Below are 27,571 nucleotides of genomic sequence, written 5' to 3' on the forward strand. Positions count from 1 at the left end.
TGCCATGTTCTTACATGAAACACGTTTCAGGATTATCATTTTTGCACCAGGCGTGACGTCAATAGATGACCTTCGTCGTCTATTGACGTCACGTACGTAACATTAAATTTGGAATAAGGGGAGCTAGCAAAAGGGCCGCGAGCGCATCATGAAGGGCCCAATAGAGTGCTCGTGTTAGCAAAACACGAGCTCTCTATAGTGTGACACCAGGTGCGACCAGCGTCCGTCGGCGCGGCCCGACGGCAACTGGCGCAATATGCGACATGCGGCATTTCGCACAGAAGCGCTTCCTCTTTTCATGACAGAGGGACGATGGACGTGCAGAAACGCGCATGCGTCAAAGCCACGCAGCGCGGCGATTGCCTGCGAGTATATGGAAGTACCGGCGCCTGGCGTGGCAACGCCGGCGTGATGCGACGAAATGAATGCCGGCGAGCATGCTCACCGCTTCACGTCGACATGTATTGGCGCCTTGAGTGTGGCATATAGTCATGTTCTCACAATACACGCATCTTATGATTATCACGTTTGCACCAGCCACATGCCTTCGTCATTTATTGGCGTCACGTAATACCAAAATTTGTCATATGTAAAGCTAGTGAAACGGCCACGAGCGCATCATGAGTGTGGCATGTAGTCATGTTGTCACATGACACGCATGTTGTGATTGTCATTTTTGGATGTGTCATTTACCTATGTCGTCCATCCGCGTACCATAATACCACATTTAGTATATGTGACGCTAGCGATACGGCCGCGAGGGCATCATGAGCGTGGAACGTGGTCATAGTGTTACATGACACGCATGTCATAATTTTCATGTTAGGGCCTGTCGCTTGCGTACGCCATTGAATCATGTCATACCGTACTAGTTTTGAGACATGTCATGTGAACGAAACCACCGCAAGAGCTGCAGAACTATGAAATGTAAAACATGACATACAGTCATGTTTTCATACAGTCATGTTATGCCATACCAGGATTGGTATTGATACCATTATCGAAACGGCCAGGAGAGCTAAAGGTCATACGCGGAAAGATAGATAGATAGATAGATAGATAGATAGATAGATAGATAGATAGATAGATAGATAGATAGATAGATAGATAGATAGATAGATAGATAGATAGATAGATAGATAGATAGATAGATAGATACGCTCAACGTCGCCGAAGTTCGCTAAGAAATGCTTCGCATTTAAAAATTAGCCCCGTTCTGCAGGTTTCACTGCAAATGCCACCGAAAGACGATAGTCTTGCGTGTGGACAGAGTGAACAAAACGTTTATTCGATGTTTTGTGCGAGAGAATTGGTGAATTGTATTCTTGCAGCGCTGCGTTAGAGAGTCTCGATACGAGCCGCGAAGGCGAATGGGTGCATGGAGGCATGTTAGACACAAGCGCCATCTGGCAGTTATCTTCGGAAATGAAGCAAGGTGTGCGCGCCCACGGACAAATATGCGTGCCTGTCTCGGAGGCGATAAGGTGTAGAACGCAAAGCGACGGGCAGGTGCCACCACCGTGTCGTCTTAGCAAAACGTTGGAAACGCTTGCCTTTCAAATGCGAAGCATTGCTTAGCGAACTTTGGTGACTTTGAGCGTATCTATCTATATATCTATCTATCTTTCTATCTATCTATAAAACTATCTATCTATCTCTATATCTTTCTATCTATCTAGCCACCTACGACTTTTAGCTGAACTGACCAATTGCATAATGGTATCTATGCCAAACCAAACTTTGTATGGCATAATATGACTGTATGACGACAATATTTGACATGTGTGCCATGAGTGTCAAGATTTGCCTTTCACAGTTCTGCAGCTCTTGCGGTGGTTTCGTTAACATGGCAGGTTGCAAAACTGGCATGGTATCGCATGATTACATGGCGAATACAAGCGACAAACGCTAACATGAAAATCACGACACGCGTGTCATGTGACAACACGACTACATGCCATGCTCATGATGCGCTCACGGCTGTTTTGCTAGCGTGACATATACCAAATTTGGTATAACAGTACGTGAAGGGATGACGAAGTACGGTACTGGTGCAAAAATAATAAACATGAGATGCATGTTATGTAACAACATGTCTACATGCCACGCTCATGATGCGCTGGCAGCCGTTTCGCTAGCTTCCTTTAGCCAAATTTGGTATCACGGGATGTGAATAGATGACGAAGGTATGATACTGCTGCAAACATGATAAACATGAGATGCGTGTCATGTGAGAACATGACTACATGCCACAGTCATAGCGCCAATACATTTCGACGTGACACGGTGCGCGTGCTCGCCGGCATTCATTTTGTCGCGTCCCGTCGACGTTGCCACGCAAGGTGCCGGTTCTGCGATATACTTTTACTCTTTCTTACTTACTCTTTCTAAGTGAAATATTTTCTGATGGCCATGTTGCAATCGAACCGGGCATTTCTGATCATAAACTGATTTTTTTACTTGGAATAAGGCTTTACATCATGCTAAAAATACTCAGCCTGCCACACTTATAAAGGAATTTACTAGGGCGAATGATGTAGCTATAATTGACTACCTTGAAACGCATATCGGATCCTTGTTACACAATGTTGAGACCTCTTGGCAATTGCTTGTTAGAACCATACGTCATTGTGTTGAAAATTTTGTACCGTGTCGAAAAACTTATAAGCATCGTGCAAACCCTTGGATTAGCCGTGAAATAATCCACATGAAGCGTAAAATTAAAAGGCTTCGCAAGAAGCATGTGCCAATGACACCCCAGCTTAACGTACTGAAAGACAAACTAAAAACAAGCTTGGCACAAGCAAGAAACACTTTTTATAGTAATACGCTGACTGAATTTCTTCAGAATAGCCCTCAAAAATTTTTGAGGTATTTAAGCGAGTCTAAGACAGGGAGTAGTAAAATGAAGGTTAATGGTGTAATAATAACTGATGCTCCAACTATTGCTGAACACTTTAATACATACTTCCAGAGCGTTTTTTCTCAAACCGATGATTATGAACTTGAGAATTCATTCGTTGACTCAGACAATGACCTATTAGTGACGCAAGAAGGCGTTTTGCACATGCTATTACAACTTGATCCCAAAAAACCTCCGGGGCCTGACGGCATTCCTAATGCTTTTTTAACCGCTACGCTGAATACTTATCGGAATTCCTAACTGGACTTTTTAATCTTTCAATTGCTACGGGGGAAATACCGGCTGATTGGGGTATAGCACGTGTGAAACCAATTCATAAAAAAGGTGACCCCTTATCATTTGAGAATTACCGCCCTATTTCTATTACGAGCAGTTGTTGCAAGCTTCTTGAGCACGTTATTTCTAATTACGTGTATGAATTTCTCAGTGAACACAATGTTCTATCAAAGCATCAGCATGGCTTCAGAAGGGGGTTATCTACTGCTACCCAGTTAGTTACAACTGTCCATGAGTTTGCACGTGTGCTTGATGTTTCTGGGCAAACTGATGTACTGTTTTTAGATCTTTGTAAAGCCTTCGACAAAGTGCCACACTGGAAATTGTTACACAAATTACAGCGTATTGGACTACCTACACAAATTGTTCTGTGGATTCAGGCTTACCTTCAAGATAGACGTCAGTATGTAGTGATTGGTAATTCTTCATCGACTGTTCTTCGTGTGTCCTCTGGAGTCCCACAGGGAAGCGTGCTAGGGCCACTTTTGTTTTTAATTTATGTTAATGATTTAGCTTCTCTTATTCCTGAAAATGTGTCTGTGCGTTTGTTCGCGGATGATTGCGTCATTTTTAAGCAAATTTCCTCACCGTGTGATCATGTGGCTTTACAAGATGCACTTATCGCTATCGATAACTGGTGTCAGAACGGGGGCATGCAGTTAAACACTAACAAAACTGTGCTTCTGCGCATCACCAGGAAGCTACGTCCTAGTCAATTCCACTATACTCTAAGAGGCACTAACATAAATAATGTAGACAAATATAAGTACTTGGGCGTCACACTCTCAAGCAAATTAACTTGGTCGACCCACATAACTGACATTACCACTTCTGCATTACGTAAGCTATGGTTTCTAAAAAGAAAACTAGCATCTGCACCCTCGCGTACTAAAATTCTAGCCTATAATGCCTGTGTTCGTTCTAAGCTTGAGTATGCTTCTATTATCTGGGATCCGCATACCAAGAAAGATATTATGAATCTGGAACGTATTAACAGAAAGGCTGTAAGGTTTATTTTTCGCAAATATCGTAGGTTTGATTCCCCGACCACCTTAATGCAATTAAACGACATTTCTACTTTAGAATCTCGGAGAAAGTTCAGTCGTCTTTCCTTTCTTTACAATTGTTTGTGTGGTATTGTAAAAATTGATCTCCCTGACTGTGTTAAACCGCTCTCAGTACGACGTACTCGTCATGGTCATGAACATGCTCTAACCCCAATTTTTGCCCGATCAAATGCTTTTAAATATAGTTTTTTTCCTAGAACTGTCGATGACTGGAATTGTTTGCCGTGTGACATCTTTCATTCTAATAAGTTTCTTGGTGACCTTGAGCGTCACCTTCTTTCTTAACCTTTTGTTTCTTTTGCATTGTTGTCTGTTGTTTTCTACAATTAAATTTTTATGTATCCACTCCTGCTTGGGCCAGCACATTGGCCTGCAGTATTGTGAAATAAATAAATACTCGCAGGCGCACGACGCACTGCGTTGCTTTGACGCAGGCGCGTTTCAACGCGTCAGGCATCCGTCCGTCACGAAAAGAGGGAAACGCAGTGTTTTGTGATTAACGCATCGGCGCGAATCGGAGCATGTCGCATTTCGCGCTGGTTGATGTCGGGCTGTACCGACGGACGCTCGTCACACCTCGCGTCAGACTATAGAGTGCTCACGTTTTGCTAACGTAGCGTCGCTGTGCCCAGCGTGCTCACGCGTCAACGCTACGGTGAAGTACATGGGGCCCTTCATGATGCGCTCGCGGCCGTTTTGCTAGCTCCACATATACCAAATTTTGTGTTACGTGACGTCAATAGATGACGAAATATATGACTAGTGCAAACATGATAATCCTGACATGCGTCTCAAATAAGAACATGACAACATACCATACTCATCGCGTGCTCACGGCCGTTTCGCTAGCTCCAAATATACTCAATTTGGTGTCATGCGACGTGAATACCGGACGAAGGTAAAGAACACATCAAACATGATAATCATGACACGTAAGTCATGCACGGCATCATTTACCTCCGCCTGGTGACGTTGTGCTGATTTTAAAGTGACAAATCAACATTTCTCCTTCGTGCTTCGCATATGATTGATTCACACCGCACATGGGATCTGCCAGTCTTTTTTTTTAGCATCGCGTTCCACTGTCAGCGCAGCGTGATAATCGCTACGGTCCTTAGAATCACTTATGTGTGCCTTCTTTAGTATAAAGCCACATACGAAAATTATTGATTTGTTGTTTTGGTACCTCAGATATGCACAATGATTGCTTTTTAATTGACAATTGCAGAAGTATGAACGCTGAAACTTGAGAAATATTGGTGGGCACTGCGAATGGGTTTTGCCGTTTGAGGTATCCTTTGGTGGCGTTTGTGTAATGTTTCGGCGGACTAACAGATAAATGTGCAAACAGACAGACAGACCAAAATTTTTTGCGTCGAAGTACCCCAAAATATGGTGGTTTTGGGACGTTAAACCCCACAAATCAATCAATCAATCGAAGTACCCCAAAAGAAGACTTATGTCTTTAAAAAATGACTCCTCGCGCTGCACAACCATTCACAGGCCACTCCGTATAAGTAGGCACTGGATTGCGTGTTCGGAATTCAGTCAAGAGTGTCTTTACCTGGTTATCACTTGACGTTGAAGGCAACACCTTTCTCCTTCATTCAATGAATAATAATAAAGACTAAATAACAATTACGCAACACTCACTCAATACCCCCCTGTCCACACTGCGGTGCATTTACTCGAGTTCTCACCGCAGGAAGATACGGGTGGCCATTTTTTTTTCATTACATGTATAGTGAGAATTTCGGTCTCTGTATTATATTACATGAAATACAATTCGGCGACACACCAAATGGTAGCTATCTAATGCGCGCCAACAAATTAGTAGAGGTATTTAAGTGGTTGCTTTTTTTAATAAATGTATTAAGTGTTGCTTATTCTTTTATGAACAATCGCATGGTCTTGCTCAAGTTATGCTTTGCGCACCATCAAAAGCATGTGTGTCCTCCCACGCTGATAGCGTGCGCCCAAGATCCAGCTAACCGATCTGATTGCAACACTTAACCGTCAGTCAATGCACGGAAACCAGAGCATTTAAATAGGTAGCCGATAAATACGGTACTTTGGAGGAGATGTCGATCGTGTGCGCATATGCTACGCTCCAAGAAGTATTAAGTTTGCCGGACGTGCGAGAATCACCTTCAAATACTGGCATGCTTTCTATAGAGAAGCATGGAGATCGCCCTTGCCACGTGTCTCAAACTCCAGTCATGCTTGGTGAAACGAGTAATAAATTTTGACTTTTTGCCAGAAACAACGCTAATATGTAATTCCTTGGTAAACACATTATTGGTAGTCCGGCACAGCTTTCGCCGTTGGGCATTAAGTCTCCCGCGGGGGGGACGTCAAAACTCATATTGGAATAATTGGAAGCGCAAACCAACGGGACACAAGAGAAGAGACAAACAAGTGCAGACCTAAACTCAGTTTATTCAGAGAAGAAATTATATGCCGGAAAGATGAGAAAGGGAGACAACTGGGGAGAAGGTTCCACCTTGATCAGGTGCCGTTCAAAAACGATATTTCACAACCTAACAGTGATATAGACGGTGAACTAACATAACTATCAATATTCTTTTTAATAAAAAAGGCTTCCGCAATCTCTCTAGTTTTCATGTCATGATGGCTGTATAAGACTGATGTGCGCGAAAAATCAGGTATGCAGCCACACTTTTTGCAATGAGCGGACAAATGTAAACCCGGGGCTTATTTCAGCGCATTGTAGTGTTCTCGCAGGCGAATATTCAAGCAGCGCCCAGTCTGCCCAATGTATAACCTGCCGCAAGACAGTGGGATACAATAAACGACATTAGATCGACATTTGGTGAAAGAATTGACGTCAAAACCTTGCCTGACCGCCACCTCGCGGACCTGCTGGACGGCTTAGAGTTGGTCACCGAGGCTAGAGATGCACATAGCAGCGGCCCACCACGCCGGAGAGGTCCCGGATTCAGCACCTTGCGGATTTTGGGTATGGTACCAGAGTATGGGAGTTAATGTCGCAACCTCAATACGGAATATCTTGCATATATTCGTTGAATATATATTGGGGTATATCGTTTGTTAACAGTGAGGGGTTGGGGTATGTGTGCGTCGGCCTGCTGTTATAGAGTCACCGCCTGCATCATGTTCAGCTTCTCGCTGGGTGGAGGAAAGTTTCGGCGGGCCAGGTAGAAGGCCTTGGCAATTTTATTATAGGATCTTTGGTGTTTCCTATAGAGGACGGTCGCTGGCGCGTTTCACGAGTTCACGCGCATTGGCGTGTACTGTCTCATTTATTTTGCAGTGTGTCTCCGATATCTCTACCATGTGAGCCGGGAACCACAGGAGTCTGGTATGAAGCTCTGCCACCTGACGGAGTGTTCTATTGCGCAAGACGCCAGACGCTCGTTGCGAGATTTATCATTTGGCGAAGTTTCTTACCGCTTGTCTTGAGTCGCAGAGGACAATAGTGCATGTCGTATTCATGGGCACAATCGCCACCACTAGATACTTCCTTCGCTTCTTGTGCGTGCTCCCATGCATTGAATATTTGAAGATAATCTCGTTTCGTCTTTCCACTCGAAGACCATGAGTGCGAATCGCGAGTGGTCTGCGAATTAAGCGGCGTGAACGAACGCATGCCCATTTCGTCGGCGTAAGTGAGCAGAAAAGCTCTTGCCGTCGCCACTCTTCTGTCCCGGTTATATTCCGGGTAAAGGTTCCGTGTAATCAGGTCAACCCTTACCGTTTGTCGTATCGCGTCTGAAACAGCGACTTTGCGGCTTTGTTAGGTGTGGTAATGAATGCCGAGACTTTCCATGACCTGGCGTCCCGCTGTCGTTCCCGATAGTCTTTCCAGAGGTGAAGTGTGCTGCGCCTCAGCTGTTTCGCAGAGCGTGTTGTGAAGTCCAATTGCAGCAGAAGGTATGTGCTGGTGAACTCGGGTAGACCCAGTGCCACCTTGTACAACCTGCGAATGATGAAGTTGATCTTGGCTTCGTCTGCCTTGTACCAATTGTGGAATGCCGCAACGTACTATCGGTCGTATGAGGCTATCCTCTCTCATTCCGCTTCTTTGCTAGTGACCCTCATGAGAAATCTCATGGTGTTAGTAGTCTTGTATGTTGTGATCGTTTCGCCATTAGCCCCGTTCGCCTCGATTATCATGCCGAGGGGCCTTGTGTTCATGATCGTTCCGCCGTTACTCATTCACTGACCTCTTCGTATTCCATTGTGGTCCTCGCCGCCATTCATCTGGTCGGGAGGTGTACCCCTCTTTGTGGGATGGTAGAGCAAGAGCTCGGACTTTTTCGGCGAGCATCGCAGTCCTCTTTCCTCGAGATATCCCTCTACTGCGTCGATTGCTAGTTGTATAGCGCCGTTCAAATGTGGCCATATTGTTGATTCGATGCACACAGGTAGTAATGTCGTCGACGTCTATTAAGTGACGGACTTCATCGATTGCTTGAAGTTTTCCCGCGAGCCCGATCATGACTAGGTTAAAGAGTATGGGGGAAATTACCGATCCTTGTGAGGTGTCGTAGTTTCCCAACATCTGCTCTTCTGGCTGGAGGTCTCCTACTACCAGAATTGCTCACCTGTGGGGCAAGAAATCTTTTACGTAGTTGAACGCATGTAGACCGAGGTTTTGCCGTGTTATTTGGTGCAATATAACCGGGTGCGCAACTTTATTACGTCTGGTTTTCGTGATATGTTGCTGTAGAACTGCCTTTTTGCCGGCGAGGCCATGGCAATTTCACTACCATAAGAATATTCCTTGATTGGCGTTAGCCATGATGCGGGTTTAAGTTACTCGGCTGCCCTAAAGGGTGCTCGGGCGCACATCACTCCTCGCCGTTACGTGTATTTGCTCAAAAATGTTGTTACATCAAATCATTTATTATCGAAAATTAGCGAAGTTCATTTGACGGAAGTACCAAAGAAGCATCTCAAGACGTTCTGTTATGGTCCAAAGTGTCATCGCTAGATAGTTTCGTGGAACTTCACCCCACATGCGCGGATATCGAAGGAATTGGCTGCGATCACTTCTCGGAGAAGGCGCAGATCCTCGTGTGTCCTGAAGTGCCATCGGTGCTAGCGTGTTTTCTGAAAAACCCCTGTGGTTCTCGAGCAGCACGCACTCGTGGCACTAGAGGCTGCCATTCTGGTTGTTTCTCCTCGCGTAACGTGATCCTTCGCTCACTACGATGGTCCGCTCACATGCTCAGCGCCTGACCGTCTAGCGCATGCGCAGCGGCGCAACCGCCGACTGGCTGAGCGTAGCGGAAGGCAAAGTACGGTCAGCTAAATGCGCCTATTCATTTTCATCTGCATGCTTTCCTCGAGGTAAGTGGTTGTGTTGGCGAGCCCGAAGACTGTTGCATGTATTATCTCACAAAGGCTTTGCATAGTGCACAGATTTTTTATGTCCGTAATTTCAGCTCTTAACTGGCTTTCGGAATCTCCCTCGTAGGCTTCTGACTGAATCGATTGTTTTGGCGGAACTGGAGCGCCTGCGTCAGAGTCTGAAGTGCCCATGTATGGAAAGCTCGCTGGTTCCCGGTGGTTTTCGATATGTCTGTCTTGTGCCGACACGCCACGCTCGCGTATCAGTTCTTGGACCTCTTGTGTTAGCTTTTGCACTATTTCGCGCATTACCACGTTCTTTTTAGGGGCGAAAAAAGTGAAGTTTATTGTACACTTATCTTGTACGTACACAAACGAAACATCGAGAACAAGTAAAGACAGTGTATATATATTACAAATGAGCACCAAAATCTAATTCATCACTGAGTATCCAAACGTTACAAGTGAAAGGAAAATTAAAAAGAATCAAGTTAATCACATTTAACAGGATAAGACCTATGCATGCGTACTAGAGTGGGCGCATGGCTAGTACAGGACAACTGGAAACTTCAGCTGTCCCTCTTTTACATTGAAGAAACGTGTGTGCCATCGGCGAAGAAAGGCCTCTTCACCGTGCGTTTTCAGCTGCTGATCTAGGTAATTTCACACAATGAGCCAAATTTTCTGTAGTGCGGGATAAGCGCCTCTATGTGGCTTGTGCCGTATTTCCGCTAAAAAGCGTCGCCGCCAAAGTACGAACAATGTTACTGTGAAGACCAGTCTTGCAAACAGCCCACGTTCTGTTTCCATGCGTGCCATGCGAAAGCCAAAGAGGCGTTGTACCATGTGCCAGACGCCCCTCACCACCGAGCAATGAAACAGAGCATGTTGGGTCGTCTCTCTTTTGCCACAGTTTGGGCAGCGGTGGTTTGGAATGACTCCCCAATGTGCTAACCGGTCCCGCGTAGGCAGGGCCCTCCATCTTCTCAACCAATCAAATTCGCGCACCTGATTAGGTACGCGATTGCAACGCCATCGTTTCCATTTTCTCGTGCAAGATGATGTTTCTTCTTTTTTGCTCAGTGTGCTACTTGTCACCATTTCGCTTATTTCTTGCGATGAAACATCTTCCAGACTGCATGAACCTATTGATTCCGCTGTTCTTTTTAAGCCACTGGAAGTTCTGTAAAACTTAAACGGAATTTGTGCTCGTTGTCTGATGTATGGATTGGCCGTGAAAGTACCTTTTAGTGTACTGCTCCAGTACATCATGAGCCTGTACCAGGGGTAGTTGCTGTCATCGAACAGCTTCTGTGTTGTTTTTGCAGCCAACGCTCTCGTGAACGTTAGTGCATCTGGGAGGCTCAAGCTTCCACGGTTTGTGGGAAGCTGTAAAAATTTCCTCCGTACCTTTGTTGGTTTTCCTCCCCAGAGGAAGGTCCCCGCCATAGCGGCGAGGCGTTCTGCAACACGGCGAGGTAGCAGGGCGATGTATGCTATGTAAAACGCAAAAGCGCATGTCTGTGTCTTGATGACTGTGGCTTTTGCTGATAGTGACAGAATAAAATGAGTGGCTGCTGCTATGGCATCGGTAGATCTTCTAAGCACGTCATCCCAGGTCTTTTTTGATACATCTCCTTCCTCAAAGTAAACGCCTAACACCTTAACAGCCTGAACGTATTCTAAGTCTCCTGGCAATAGTTCTCTGAAGCCTCCAAAGTGCAATGCCTTACATTTGGTGGTGTTTAAAAGAGCACCAGACAGATAGGAATACTCAGCAAAAATGTCAGGGAATGTACTATATAGCTAGACAAGTTACGAAAAAATACCGAAATATCATCAGGGTATGCGACAATATTGAAGGTTTCCTTGCCTGGCATCGGGAAACCCACTATGCGCTTACAGTTTGCAACCTTTCTAATCAAAGGCTCTAGAGACAAAATGAGTAATACCGGAGACAACGGACAGCCTTGTCTCACCCCTGTTTGAATTGCAAAGCTTCTGGTCACTTCATTGTTGAAATAAAGACAGCTTGAGAGGTCCTGATAAAGTATTTCTACCAGTCGCACATACTGCTCTGGGAGGCCAAATATGCGCAAAATAGCAAAAAGATACCCATGTTCAACTCTATTAAATGCTTTGGCCTGATCAAGAGAAATATATACTCCTGAGATTTCTTTTTCTTTGGCATAAGCAAAGAGGTCTCTGATGCTTGTAAGAGGTACGAAGACGGAATGTCGTGGTACTGCACATGACTGCAAAGGGGACACATTCTCTTCCAAGAAAAGTCGCACCCAGCATAATAGCAGCGTGGCTACTAACTTATAGTCTGTGTTTAGAAGGGTAATGGGCCTCCACGATTTAGGATCTGACGGCTCCATACCCTCTTTCAGTAATAGAATCACCCTTCCTTCGCTGAAGGACTGCGGTTTATGGCCATCACGCAACAAAATATTCACGAGATCGGTGATCGCATCTCCCAAGATATCAAAGAATCGCAGATAAAATCCCGTGAGTATTCCGTCTCGGTCTGGTGACGTGAACATATTCAATGATTTTAGGGCGTACCATACTTCTTTATCAGTTTCTGCATATAATAATAAACAGTCTTCCAAGCCTAGCGATGGCAAACCTTCGCAAAGGGCTGAGAGTTTAGCAGTAAACTCGTCGTCCATTGCGTCATGATCTGCAGTGAGCAGTTTTGCAAAGTAGTCTCGGAAAATTTTTTGAACTTCGTTCGGGTCATTCACAATGGTACCATCCTCTTTCAGTGCATCATCGATGTAGCGGGGCTGGCATCGACGATCTCGGTTTTTTTGCGCATATGTCAAGGTTTCAATTTCATCTGTTGCTAAGTGCATTTCTCTTGCGAGCTTTGTAGCCTGGGAGCTCTGCTTTAGAAGATTTTGATACTTAATTTTTTGTGCTTCTATGTATTCGAGCATAGCGAACGTAGTTGACCCACCTCTTTCAATAATTTGAATGCGTCGGAGAATCTCATTTATCTTGGCCGTGAGGCGAGCGTGGCGCGATTTTCCTGCCTGTTGAGCTATGAGGCGCCAACGAGATTTTAAGTGTTCCCATGTAGTCGGAGCTATGCAATCCACTTCTGCCAGTTAGGCTGCCAGCTCAGTTTGAAGTACGGAAATGCTTTCGTCATCATGAAGAATAGTTGGGTCCATCCTCCTTGTTTTGTGAATTCTCGTTGTTGTGCTCACGTTAAACGTGAAGAGTAACGGAGCATGATCGCTGAGTTTCTGCTGGCTTGGCGCAAGCTGGACCACCTCACATGCTTGTAGATTCGCTCGAAAGTCTTCGGGTGCATAAACTCTATCAATTCGGCTTTGTTGAAAGCCACAAGGGCAGGTTGTGACGAACCCGACTCCATGTAGAGTTAACCACCCATCTGACAGCTTGAGATCTTGAACTAATTGCGGTAGTTCTCTGGCGTAATAATTGTTGGCGCCTTGGCTTGGACCCCTGACGTCTCGTGTAGTATCGAGCACGCAGTTGATATCTTCGATAAGCACATATCATATCGGTTCGATCAAAAAATTTGTGACATATCGATAGAACCCGTTCGTTTCTGACCTCGTTACGGGCGCATTTACGTAGACAAATCTGACTCGTTTGCAGTTAAGTACCACATCTACTGTTATGATGCGGCCTTCGGTGTCAACAAGGCAGTGAGCACCACACCTCAGCGTTGCGTTTATGAAAACAACTCCTGTGCCACGTGCACGCGCATCTGTGAGTAAGAAGAACGCCTCTACATGAAACCTTTCCTGAAACTCTGCAACGTAAAGCTTAGTACGAAAGTTTGTCTCCTGCAAAAAGAGCATGTCTACACGATGCACCCGCGAGAGGTCAAGCACTGCCTGCTGCTTCACCGGATTTTGAAAACGGCGAACATTGAACGACATAAAAGAAAGTGATGCCATTGTTGAAACAAAGGCGGGGAATTTGCTTAAAGGAAAGAAAAGGTAAGAGAGAGGAGAGCCTAATGCTAAAAGTACATATCGTCATCGCTCGCAGTTGGTGACGTTCGCCGTGGTGGTGATCCCACGCGGGGTTTCTTAAATGTTCCCTGTTTAGCGGAGTCGCTGCCGCTGCTCCCAGTGCCTGGCTTGGATCGGTGTTGTGAACTCGAAGGACTCGATGCGTCTGCAGATCGTGCGGGTTTGATAGAAACCTTGTGTCCAACGGTTTGCTCCGCGTTGGTTGTCGGCTTCTTAGCTGCTTCATCGATGTCGAAGGCGTAGCGTTCATGTTCTTCAAGGTTGTCGACATTCCAAGGTTAGCGTTTGGTGTGCTGTCATTGGCGTCTGTCACTGTCATGGCAGAGAAAATCAAAGCAGTGCTTTCTGCGACGCCTTTTGTAATGGGTACCTGGTCATCCGGCGTTTGGCGCTTCTCGGACGCCATCGATGCGCTGCCGTTATGTCGAGTTTTGATGCTGCCTACTAGTGAAGAAAAATCACTGGGCATTCCCGTGGAACTCCCATTTGGGTGTTCATGTTGCGTCTGAGCGGGCTGTTCATCTGAAGTTGCCCCGTCTAACGTACTCCAGCATAACGCAGTGTCCATGGATTGAAATGAAGTTCGGTGCCGGCTTTGCCATTTTTATCTTCACCAATCGTGTACCGGTAAATGTAGACTGACGTCGTTGCAGAGTAACATATGTTATACTACGTACTTTGCCGAAAGGCTGCTAAGCAGAGACGACCACGTCATCGGGTACGTACGGCGGCAACCTGTACACACTCACGAACGCACATGGTGGGCCGACGACTTCTACTTGAACTTTTTTCTTCTGAAGTACAAAACCTTCATTCACCATGAGCTTGGTGGCTTGTTCCAGTGTCCTCGTTGCTACCAAGAAGTTCCAAGCGCCGAGGTGTTGCAGGAACAACACCCCTTCACTAGCGGTCGTCTCTTCGAGACACTCGATGATCTCATCGACGGAGACCGCGCCTTCAGGAACGGTGAACGTGAAACAATGTTCTTTTGGTGGGCTGCATACTGGCCTCGACGCCATCTTCCCAGGGGCCCCAGGGGTCAGCGATTTCTAGGCCGAAGCCCCGGGGAACCTGAATGCGGGTGAGACGCCGAAGAGACACCACCGAAACACTGGATGCACGCGTCGGCGAGAGCCGCACGCACACAATAAAACACGAACGCTGATGGTGAAGCTCCTTATAGCGGCACCTGCTCGTCACTCGTAGTCGTAGTCGTAGTCGTAGTGTGTAACCAGTCTTATGTTTTGACCTGCAAGGTGGTGCCAGTGGGAGATTTCTCCTGTGCGTTGTTGAACAATAAAAAATTCGTAGCGTGCGCGTTAACTAAAAGCCGAATTCTCCTGTCTCTCATTCCCCATTAGCTGTCATTGGCATGTACATTGAGCACTATCTGACAAGAAAGGATTGCTACGTTATACTCGCTGGGCGTAACCTACTTGGTTTTAGAAAGGCTTAGCGAGCGTTGAGCCGCAGTGTCATGAATACAGTGAAGCAGTATATGCCATGAACTCAAGGTGGTTAAAGCTGGGAATTAGGTACGAAGCGCAAGCCGTAAGAAAGTAAAAGCCGAATTTTCTTGTCTCTCATTCACCATTAGAAGCCATTGGCATGTACATTGAGCAATATCTGACAAGAAAGGGTAGCTACGTTATACTCGCCGGGCTTAACCTCCTTGGGTTTAGAAAGGTTTAGCGAGCGTTGGGCCGCAGTGCCATGTATACAGTGAACTAGTATATACCATGAAGTCGAGGTGGTTAAAGGTGGGAAGTAGACACGAAGCATAAGCCATAAGAAAGTGCACGTTTGCCACCTCTCGTTTAGTCTTTGGAATGTGCGCTGGATGGCGGTGCTTCTATATCGGGAATATATGATGAAAAGATGCGAGATGGTGGTACTTGGAGTGTTGAATAGATGGGCGAACGGACACAAAGACAGATGCATGGACGGACGCAGGGGCGGATGCATTGATGAACGCAGGAACGGACGCACAGATGAACGTGCGGACGCACGAACAGACGCACGCACGGACGGGCAAATGGACGCACGGATGGTCACACTGACGGACACAAGGACGGACAGAAGCAAGAACGAATGGACGGACGGATGCTTCGCCCCACTCTCCATCATTCACTCCGTGGATATGCTGCCATTTTTTTCTTAGTTTGTCTACAACGGCAGTATTCATGGAATTAGTTTGCTCTGGAACCGTAGGCGTTTTACAGACCACCTCCCACGCGGTTCCCCGGAGTTTGTCCGCCAAGATCACCTTGTTTACTGTGGCTGGCGTCGTGGCCCTGGAACTATTTTGCAGCTCGGTTGAGCCTTGTCTTGCCACGAGACTAGGACTGGCCACGAGATTGATACCCTGATTTTGATGTGGCCGTCTCGGTGAGCAGGTGTTCTTGTTGCGCCCGTTGGTTCTTTGCTGATCGGTGCTAAAATCGTCGTCTGCGTATCACGTATGGAGTCTTGTATCTTCCTCGGCAGGCCTTTGTCGACAGTCATATGGGCACCACCACCCAGGTTATACCTGAGCGAGCACTTATGTTGTTTGTCGGGGTTGTGAAGTGAAGTGAAATGAACTTTGTTTGGTCACGACGAACTGGTTAAACCCCCCCCCCTAAGAGGTGTCCGCCGCAGTTGCAGGAGGTGCTCACGCCAGGACTGGAAGAACATGGCGGTCGGTCCTTTCGCAGGCCTCCTGGACGGCTGAGTATAAGACTGAGAGCTCGTGGCTTTTAAGGTCCCTCTCCCAGTCTATTTCTGTGATGAACTTTGCGCCTTTTACCACCAGGCACTGCCAGAGCATATGAGCGAGTGTGGAGTTATGTGCCCCAGAACTAGGGCATCTTGGAGTTACACCATCAGCAAAGTGGCTGAATGTGCTACGAGACAGAAATGAACCTGCCTGTAGCATCCGAAGAACCGACAACTGCGTCCGAGCGAGCTTAGAACGTGGAAGCGGGTACCTCCGCCTAGACAAACGATAATGTTACATCACTTCGTGAAATGTGCCTAATAGGTCTCCAAAGCTATCCGCAAACCCTCCTCTGTACCCACCCAGACCGCCACGGCAAGTGATTTCTCACGCACGGTTATGAGCAAGTTCATTGGCATTGGGAAGAGTGGGATTAGCCTCTCAGCCCACGTGGGCCGGAAACAAGGTGATTGTTTGGTACCCTACTACACCCCATGAATCTAAAATAGCGGCAGCCTTCCTGGAGACTACCCAAAGGCAAAAATCCGGATGGCAGCCCTGGAGTCAGCAATTATTTCCTTACGCGAAGGGTCCGTCATAACCAAGGCTATCGCTACCTGCTCTGCTACAGAGGCAGACACTTTCCCCACGGAAGCTGAGTTGAGTATGCGACTGCGATGGACTCGGACCATAGCCGCTAAATGATCGGAGCGGGTCATACTGTGCCGCATCGACGAAAGCTACATCTCCCGCGGTCCTAGCCCCAAAACCAAGGAGAGCCCGTGCCTTTCGCCGGCCAACATTGCACTGCGAATGCACGTTAAGCGGAAAAAGTTCCACCTCGTACATTCCCTTTATTGTCTGTGATAAGAAGATTTTCAGTTCCTCCCCTGCCATATGATGATATCCCAGTGACTGTAGGAAACCATGCCCAGTTTTCGTGGTGGAGAGCCACGCGACCTCAGCTAGTGTTTGTGCCTCGGTCGCTTGCGAGAGTGTGTTATGCATGCCCAGACTCATGAGCCTATCCGTGCCGGTGCTCATGGGGAGGCCTTGTACCCTTTTGACGTTTTTACACATTAAAGTATCGAGTTTATCCTTCTGGCGTTTACCACGTAATTAATGCGGCTCCTGAAGAGTGCTAGAGCCAAAGGAGATTGCACTTCCTCAGCCCTCCCTTGCGCCTTGAGACCCAGGCATTGGTCTGAGCATGTTCTGCGTTTCGGAGGTGATGCGGGCCAAAACTTGCGAATTTTGCCATTAAATTCAAGAAGAAATCCTGGCATCCGACTACAAATGTCTCTATCCCCCGTATTCAGAAACGCGTTCAGGGTCGAAGCTTTTTATAGCGGCACCCGTTCGTCCTTCGTAGCCGTTGCAGTATGTAACAAGTATAACATTTTGACCTCCAAGGTGGTGCCGGTGAGAGATTTCCTTTGTGCGTTATGAACAATAAAATATAGTGCTCAATTTACATGCCAATGGCTGCTAAGGGGGAATGACAGACAGGAGCATTCGGCTTTTAGTTAACGCGCACACTGCAATCCCCATTAGCGGCCATTGGGATGTACATTCAGCACTAAGTGACAAGAAAGGGTTGCTACGTTATACTCGCTGGGTGTAACCTTCTTAGTTTTAGGAAGGTTTAGCAAGCGTTGAGCCGCAGTGCCACGAATACAATGAACTAGTATATACCATGACCTCGAGGTGGTTAAAGGTGGGAAGTAAATACGAAGCGAAAGCCGTAAGAAAGTAAAAGCCGAATTCTCCTGTCTCTCATTCACCAACAGCCATTGGCATGTACATTGAGCACTATCTGACAAGAAAGGCTTGCTACGTTATACTCGCCGGGTGTAACCTCCTTGGTTTTAGAAAAGTTTAGCGAGCGTTGGGCCGCAGTGCCATGAATACAGTCAACTAGTAACACCTTTTCACAAGAAGGAAAAAAACACCACCATGATGGGCTGTGCGTAGGAGTACAAAGGCTAAGGGCGCAGCGTTGCCAGTACATTTTCTAGGGGACGCGCCAATTTGCACAGCCCAAGGAGAGCTATGGCTGTGTCCAGGGAGGCGTTTATGAAAAGGTGAATATACCATGAACTCGAGGTGGTTAAAGGTTAGAAGTAGACCCGAAGCGCAAGCCGTAAGAAAGTGTGCGTGTGCCACCTCTCGTTTAATCCTTGGAATGTCCGTTGGATGCTGGTGCTTCTAAATGGGGAATATATGATGAAAATATGCGAAATGGTGGTACTTTGAGTGTTGAATAGATGGACGAATGGACACAGACAGATGCATAGATGGACGCCTGAACGGACGCTGGGGCGGATGCATGGACGAACGCAGGGATGGACGCACGAACAGATGCACGCACGGATGGGCAGATGGACGTATGGACGGTCACACAGACGGACGAATGGACGGATGGAAGCAAGAACGAATGGACAGACGGATGCTTCGCCCCACTATTCATCATTCACTCCGTGGATATGCTGCCAATTTTTTAGACTTGAGCTTGATTTGAAACCGCCTTCAATGCAGCGCGTTCGCGTCTGAGTATTTGTGCTTCCTTGGCACCACTTAAAGACAGCACGTTTGAAACGCGTTCGTGCTGCATTTAAGTCGATGACAAGTCAAGTTCAAGTCAAGCAGCGTTTCCGAATTGACAAGTTCCGTAGGCTGCCACGCCGCCCCACGGCCGCAAGCGTAATTTTTTCAAAAAGTGTCGGGGTGGCGGTGGGGCAGCGGCACTCATAGCATGTGCATGTGCGTCTTTGCTAACGTTGGGCTTTCACTACAACTTTTCTGTTGTAGTTAGCGGCACGTGAATGCCACTGCAGTATTTTCACAGTCACCGTTTGCGAAAAGGGTGCGCTTTTCAGACACAGCGAAGTAACAATAGAGACGCTTATTCGCGTTCATCTGTAACTGTGAGTACGTTTCGTGCGTCACTTGTGCATGAGAAACGCGGGTTCTGTTTTGATATGCTGACCATTCGGCGCGTAACCTTCCTGTTTCTTGATATCGCATTCATTGTTTCGCCTTTGCGGCAAAGCTGCAACTTTTAAGTGTGAATACACTTTATAAGCAACCCCAAACCATCCTCCGCCGTCGGCGGCGTCCGCAGTCTTCTCTCTATCTTTAAAAGAAAGAGGACTTGGCGGGCCGCAGCGCGACGCTCTACCGAATAAGCCACGGACGCGACGCTTATATCGGTGTCAGTAACGCGCCTTATATCTTTAACGCCGCTGCGCGCGTCCCCCTCGCGATGGAGAGTTAGTCTGTGCGCGCGCGTCCCTCGGTTCCAATTGTGGTGGTGGGTGACTTTAACGTGGACGTTAGAAAGGACAATGGCTGGTTGGTTGACCACATGCTGAACAATTACTTGATGACGTGTCTGTCTCTCGAGTTTCTGACCACGATCAACGGTGGCTTCATAGACTTGGCGTTCAGTAAGAACTGTACGGTCCGCTCCGTCTTGCCGGATCCGCTCACCGTACATTTCTCGGATCACAAAGCGCTGGTACTAACCATGAGCTACAACGATAACACGAATAGGTGCTAATCTGTAGTTTAGTTTGTGTGTGTGTGTGTGACGCGCTCGCGATGTGTGCATTTAATGCATCGTACGAAAATCGTGAAGTATAAATAAATAATACTTCGTATATAATGTATCTGTGTACAAATGCTTCATGACAAACAACACTTAAATTCATTAATTACACTTTAATCATCATCATCAGTAATAAAACTCCCAAGCATTTCCCCGAGGGTGAACATGGTTAAGTGCGAATGCACGGGGTGATGCTATGAGGGGTAGTAAAGTCAAAATCCGTAGGCATTCGCCAGTGAGTTAACGTAAACTCCCCCGTGTGATCAAATTGCGATTCCCATGCAGGAACAATTACGCCATAAAGGCACCATAGTGTGATTGATAAATATAATAGTGCGAATTAATAAATACACCTCATAGCATCACCCCGTGCATTCGCACTTAACCATGTTCACCCTCGGGGAAATGCTTGGGAGTTTTATTTTCAAAAATGCGTCAAAAATATCGGCTGCATGCCTTCCAGCCACAACAAGTGGTGTGCTTAGCATTCAGGACCTTTTCGCCTTCAACGAGGAATTGTATTCGAGCTTTTGGAACGTCTAAGTAGCGCATAATATGTGACTGCAATAAGGGAAGAGCCATAGCGAGGCAAAAAAAACACTGCAGTGCAGGCCGCACATGGGCTCAGTGACTCCTACTCTTACTCCGTCCGATACTCTCTGTGGGCAGCATAGTGAACCACCCAGGGCGCCCGCTATAGACTATGAAACATGCGAATACGGGGGCTACTAGGAATCGACTGCCCGTCTCGTATGGTTATCGTAATCTGCATATGATTAAGCGGTGACTCGTGCCTTTTTCCGGGTCGAACCGGTCGATATAGAAGCAACTTCTGTTCAGAGGGAGATAGCCGAAGCCCTGTATACCGAAGAAAACCTTCTGCGATAGACACAGTCGATTGTAGTGCCTCCTCTACGTAAATATCCGAACCACCCATGCACCGGACTGTAATGTCATCGGCATATAAGGCGTGGTTCGTAATGGCTACGGTATAGAGGTGCTCCGAGAGGCTGGTCGGGGTTGTGGAGGTCGCAGCCCCAGAAGACGCGGTTGGTGGGATTTAGGCAAACGTCTATACGGTGGCCAAGCCGGCTGCGTAAGTAACAGATGTCCATTTTCTTGCGATAAGAAGTGCAAGAAATGAGCGTTGTGCATTACCTGACGAACTTGGGCACCTTGAGTCCGTCTAACGCGGTGAGAACCGTGAATTTATTGCCTATTTGTTCGGCCGCCAATGCTGACAATTTTCTTGGACTTACGATGCTCTCATCCAGCACTATGGGTCCGTCTTCAAGGGGAAGCTGGGAGCACGCGACCATTTCGGATGTGCAGCCTACCGGCTCCGATGATTTTCGTTTACTTCTTCGGACCTCATCGTTTACCCGGACTGCCTCACCGGGCCTCTGAGAATGTCTCCCCACCATCACCGGGATGTAATCCAGTTCATTTGGATACCACATTTTGGCAGATGGGCCTTTTCTACGTCTATTACGAGTGATTTACGTCTTGATCACGCCAGCAGTGTCGCCAGGCTTAGAGGCCATGGCACTTCCCGGTAGAACTGACGGCCGGCTGCACAACTGCTCCTCAACACTTTCGTTGCCTGCGACGCACTCCGTGGGCCCACAGCGTGGGTACAGAAAGCCCTTGTGGTGGCCTCAACCCCTGCCGAAGCCAAAAGTAACAGACTTCGTCGTTGTACTGTCACTCACCGACGCGTTCTCCGAGAACGGTGCTGGACGCCCTCTCATCGCCCACCTCGGAGTGACTGCGACACAGCTAATCCCTCTTCTGATAGTTCAGAAACAAAATCTGATCTTAGTCTACACCTGGCACCCGCACATAGTTGACAAACTTATCGGTGAGTTTGCAGTTCCCTCACCTGCCGGACTCCGGACTACTGCCCTGTTTGGGTACTTGCACTCGGACACTAGAGACTCCTGTTGTGGAGTAGTGACATTGCGAAGCTCCGACACCGAAGCTGCTCTTCGTAAGAGCCTTTATTGGCTTGAAGGTGAGATTCTATACGTACGGCGATAGGGCCACCGAAGAAGGTGCGCGTCAGCTTTTCCGGCTAGATGAGGCCGAAGTATGTTTCTTACGACGCCCTGCTCATTCCAGTGCAGCCATACAAAACAAAACACTGTTCCAGCCTTCCGTCAGCGTGGCTCCATCGGACATCGGCCCGACACCTGTCCCAGTTACAAACCAGACCTTTGTAGCATCAGTAGAAAAGTGGTGCCTCTCATGGACAGCGCCCATGCATTTCAAGAGTGTACACCCAGGTGCGCTCTCTGGGCTGGATCCCACGTCACCGGGGACCAGTGCTGTAAAAAACTCTACAGGTTGCCGTGATGAAAGTCGCCCCCTCCTGCGTAGGAAGGTCAAGCCTGCCGCAAGATGAGAAGATGTCAGTGCCGATAGAAATCGGGTTCTCAATCGTTGCCACAAGTGACTCAGCCAGCTGCTATTAACCCTATCCCTTCCTCGCCCCTGGTGCGGTGGCTCTGGGGCCTCGATGATGAGGCATAACTACGAACGGACTTCCAGCCAAAATATCTACAGCAGGGCAGGCTTCACCCGCCCAACCCAAGTCAAAACCGTCGTTGCATGGACTGAAACCCGCAGCTCATGAATATTCATCGTGGGCCAACCGCGTTCTACAAGGATCTCAGGTGAGCGTCCCGGATTGGGGAGCCTCTCGACCACACCCTCAGAAATCTCCCAACCCCAAGCGCCAGCGCCTTCCACACTCGCGCGGGTTCAAATTGAATTCTGCAAGTTGCAGGCCCAAGTTCCCTGTTTAACACAGGTGGTGGAGGCACTTGCAAACAACTCCTCCTCACCTAATCTGACACACATTGAGCAGGTACCAGAGGCGATATATAGTATCCCCTCTGAGCGCATGGACACTGCGGTGCACCTCGCCCCGCTTGAGGCGCACCTGTGCAGCTTAGAGGCCTAGATGGCGTCCATAGTGACCACGATCGAGGATCGATTGACTGCCGCCCTCCAAACCGGTTCCGACCGCATTACGGGCATGATAGTTACCCAGATAACTCGACTCTCATTTAAGACTCGCCGTCTTAAGCTTAACTGTTTATGGCATTCGCAAGCGCCTCGACCTCTTTCCCAGGTAGTCGGAATAGACGCACACTCTGGAAGTTCAAATGTGGCCTCGGAAGCAAGCACAGGATCGAGCAGTGAAGCCTCTATGGCCCAGTAAGCTCTCCTGGAGGCCACCCAGACGTTTAGTTCTCGGGATCGTTGGCAACGGCTCTAGATTGCGCCGCCTCCGCACGAATTCCGTTACAATCCTACAATAGAATTGTCGTGGATTTAAGGCATGCACTAAGCGGGCTGATATCTGGCTCCACTAAGAAACTTATACGCATTTGGCCATGGTAGTGGCCCTTTTGGAGTCGAGCGAGCACGCTGTCCTTACAAATTATACCGTGTTTGAAAGGGATGCGCCAACTGCCCTCTGCGTGCACAGAAATTATAGTGCCAACTTCGCGTATCTCGACTGTGATCCGCTTTACTCCTATGTTATGGTGACTCTCCTCCCACTTCGGAAGCAGGACCCATTCCTAATATTATAATAATCTAGTTTTCCGAATTTGTCTCATGTAACTTACGCTAATGCACTTAGCGAAGCCCTTACCGTAATAGGCATGGAGTCACAAATCATTGTAGGTGACTTTAGTGTCCCTAGCCTTCACTGGGGTTACCGTAAGGACGATAGGCGTGGCAAAAAGTTGTTGAAACTTATTTGCACCCTGGGCCTCACTATCCTCACGGACCCTGCACACCCGACCCGTATTGGTAACTCTGTAACTCTAGACATGTGTACCAATGTCACTCTTACCAAGCATATCAAGTATGCAGAATGTTTCAACACAGAGGAAACCCTCGGCAGCGACCACTGCATTCTGCTCACTACAATTCGGACATATCCCCTTCACCGTCCCCACCAACAAGCGAAACTTCTAAACTGAGACAAGTTCTGTTGGGAGTACACAGCTCCACGTCCATAGCTCAAAAAGACTGCCCCTTGTGACGTCGGTTTACCAGAAAACCAGATGGTTCAGCTCTCAGAAGCCACTCCAATGGTGAATAACCATCTCCTGTGGCTCTGGGAATCTCGGGCTTGCTATAGTCTGTCGATGGCTCCAACAAAAGCATATCCATCAGCTCCAAATGCGCATGGCACCATTCACTCCGGAAGCAGCCGAGTACGCAGCCTAGCTCGCTGACTCCAATTGGGTAACGCCGCAACGATGCAGCGAAGCATATGTCAAGCCGTAACCCATGGCATTTCTTCAAGGCCCTCATCAACCTTAGCCAAAGTCGCACAGAAACGCAAAAACATCTTCAACGCGGTCTTCACGCCTACGTGGGTGACGCAGATAAATTGGTACATGCCCTTAAGGATAAATATCTCTGTGACCGACCAGACCCCATCAGACCTGCGTTCTTATATGCAGGCTTGGAAAACGCAGACTTCGATCGTTGCTTTCAATTTCACGATATGAAGGCGCCGCTGCCTAAAATGAAGCAAAGAACAGTGCCAGGTCGGGAACGAGTGACAGTTAAGCTTCTAGCCAACCTCCCAGATCCGGCATACCACCAGCTCCTCGACTACTTCAATCAAATTCGGGAGGGCCACGAACAACTACCAATTGATCTGAAAACGGCTTTGGTAACGTTTATTCCCAAACCAGGCAAGCCTATAAATATCGAAAATCTGCGACGCATTTCCTTAACCTCATGTATGGGGAAGCTTATGAAAACAAAGGTTAGTGATCGGCTCTCCGATTACCCCGAGGCTCGTCAAACGTCTGCCTATGTATGGTTTTCGTCCACATCCCTCTGCTCCGGACATACTCCTGCAACTCCATCGTGACATTATTGAGCCGACCGAGCATCCCAGTAATGATAAGGTAGTCCTCACCTTGGATCTCAAAGGAGCTTTTCATAACATTAACGACGAAATCATTCTTACCCATCTGTCACAAACAGATTCTGAGCATAATACTTTCATGTACATCTGTCACGGCAGACCTACCTCCCCATCCAAGACAGGGAGCGTGGCCCATAACATCTGGGTACTCGAGGAACACCACAGAGAGTGCTCCTCTCTCCTCTTCTGTTTAACCTCAACATGGCTAATCTCCCCTCCCCCCCCCCCTGCTGAAAAATATTGCCGGCGTGCGCCGTGCTCTGTACGCCGATGATATCATGCTGAAGGCAACCAAGAGTTCCCTCGGCAGTTTTGAGGCCAGCCTGCAACAAGCAGCATCGGTCGTAGAGGAGTATATATGCGCCCATCGCTGCGGCCTCGAATGCTGTCCAACAAAATTGGCATATGTAGATCTTCGCTTCAAACCCAACGACAAAATAAAAATCGCTATTTCCTTGCGCACTGGCCCATTCTGAAACTTGAAGAAATCCACGTCTTCGTGCTGTTTATACAACAGCCGAAAAGCTGACAACCCTATTCAAGCTACGTACGGTCGAATATTAAGTAGGCCGAGTGGTCAGTTGGATCTCGAACAAGCGAGGGGGTCTCAGAACTTGCGACGCTCTGCGCGTCGCCAACGCTTTCATGACCAGTCGAATTCTGTATTCGACACCCTTCCTACGTTTGCGCCAATAGGGTGTGAACACACTTGAGTGCATTCCCCACAAGATATAAAAGTGCGCCCTCGACCTCCCGATCTCGAGGTATAACAAGTGCTTTGCAAATTTGAGCACGACTATCACGTACGAGGAACTCCAAGAAGCCCCTTTCAACAACCAGTACTTGTGGCTTCCCAAGTCGCACGCTGGGAGATATCTGTTAGACCGCTTCCATATCTCCTAGACCTACAGGCAAAAGAGCGCATGGCGATCCCAGAGGACTGGCTTGGTGCGTTGGGTTTGGGCTGCCGAATAACATGGCTACGAACACTCACGAAGGCAGGGGAAGTGCATGAGTTACAGCCTTGCAAAGACACTATGGGTGCCGTTTCAGTCTTCTACACGGACACGTCTGGCCCTACCCACAGAGAGTGGTACACTGCAGCCGTAGTCCATCAAAACGTTTCCGTTCAAGGACTCACTTTTAAAAACCCAGATATTACTCACACGAAGAAATTCGCCATAGCTTTCACCACAGTGCTCCTCGAATATTGGATCATCTTTGCCGATTCGCTGAGTGCGTGCCGAAATGTTACAAAAGCTCGGATCACTACTAGCGCCACTCGAATCCTAAAGTATTGTTATCAGTTGAACCACCCAAACAGACCTTCAGTAATCTGGACGCCAGCTCACGCTGGACCAGTTGGTAACACGGCTACCGATGCCTCAGCCTGCACAGTTGACTGCCGAGAACCTCCTCGTCCTTCATCGCCTGACGATTAAAAACCTCCTTTCGCGGGATCACACCGACGTACAAATCGAACAGGCTCCGATTACCGCCCCCTGTGACGGGCCTGAATAAGACGGATGAGCGCTTGCTGTTACGCCTTTACACATACACACTATTGTACCGGCAATACATATGCATTTCAATGCAGCTTTCTCCGGCGAATGCCCACACTGTGATTATCCGCTTGCGGGTACTTCCCACATGATGTGGTCATGCCCATCTAACCCAGCGTTCCCCCCAGTCACTTCCTTTCACCCCCTACCCGAGAGAGCTGGGAGGCTGCCCTGCTCGGCTGCTTGACCTTGGAGTGTCAAAGAGCCTTCCTGGCCAGGGTGCATGCCACCACGGAAGCCAGAGGGGTCCCCGATTTGGGACTCTTAGTAGAATTTACACATGGTCGGTCCTTAATTAAGGTTGCCCCCATCTCTTTCACTACACTCTAAGGCAAAAGGGTGTGGTTCGTTCTTTTGGGGACTAATGGGGCTGCCACAACCATTAATCTCTTTAAGGACTAACGGCACCAGGTCTAACAGTTACTCTCCACAGACGAGCTCGAGAGACTGACATTTAGTCCTCATATTTGCACCTTATAAGGCAACTGTTAATCCCCACATTTACACCTTACCGGGCAGCCGTTAGTCCTCACAGTTGCACCTTGCCAGACGAACAGTTGATCCACTCAAATACTTCAATCGTATGAACTTTTTTATCCCCAGTTCAAACATTGTTTTTCGTCTGTTTTCCAACAGGTCTAGTACTTTTTCGCCTGTTTTTCTGCGCAGTGAGCGACAAATTGTGAAAAAAAGAACACGCGAAAAAGTCATTAGCCACCTATGTGTAACTGCTTTCGCAGTCATGGCAATAACGAAAGGCAAAAGTGAAACATCAAATTCTTTTATTTTTGTACATACACATGAAGATTCTCCATTCTTTTAAGTGAATTCATCGTGAAGTGTACAAGTGTAGTCTCGTTGTCACATCTTCTTCACTCCTTGTGGAGCTCCTCCAACGGAAGTGATAGATGACAGGCATTGCAGACGCCAGCGCACCCAGCCTTTTGCCTATTGTATTCCCACGGCTACACGTACAATAATATAGTAAAATAGTTAGACACACGTGACAGAAGATTAAGATGCACGCATTTGACAAGAACATGCACGTTAATATAAAAACATTCGTGTAAAATATGACACACAAATAACTTTACCTCCACATCTCGCACAGTCCTT

Source organism: Rhipicephalus microplus, chromosome 5, assembly GCF_043290135.1.
Source record: "Rhipicephalus microplus isolate Deutch F79 chromosome 5, USDA_Rmic, whole genome shotgun sequence".
Taxonomy (NCBI): domain Eukaryota; kingdom Metazoa; phylum Arthropoda; class Arachnida; order Ixodida; family Ixodidae; genus Rhipicephalus; species Rhipicephalus microplus.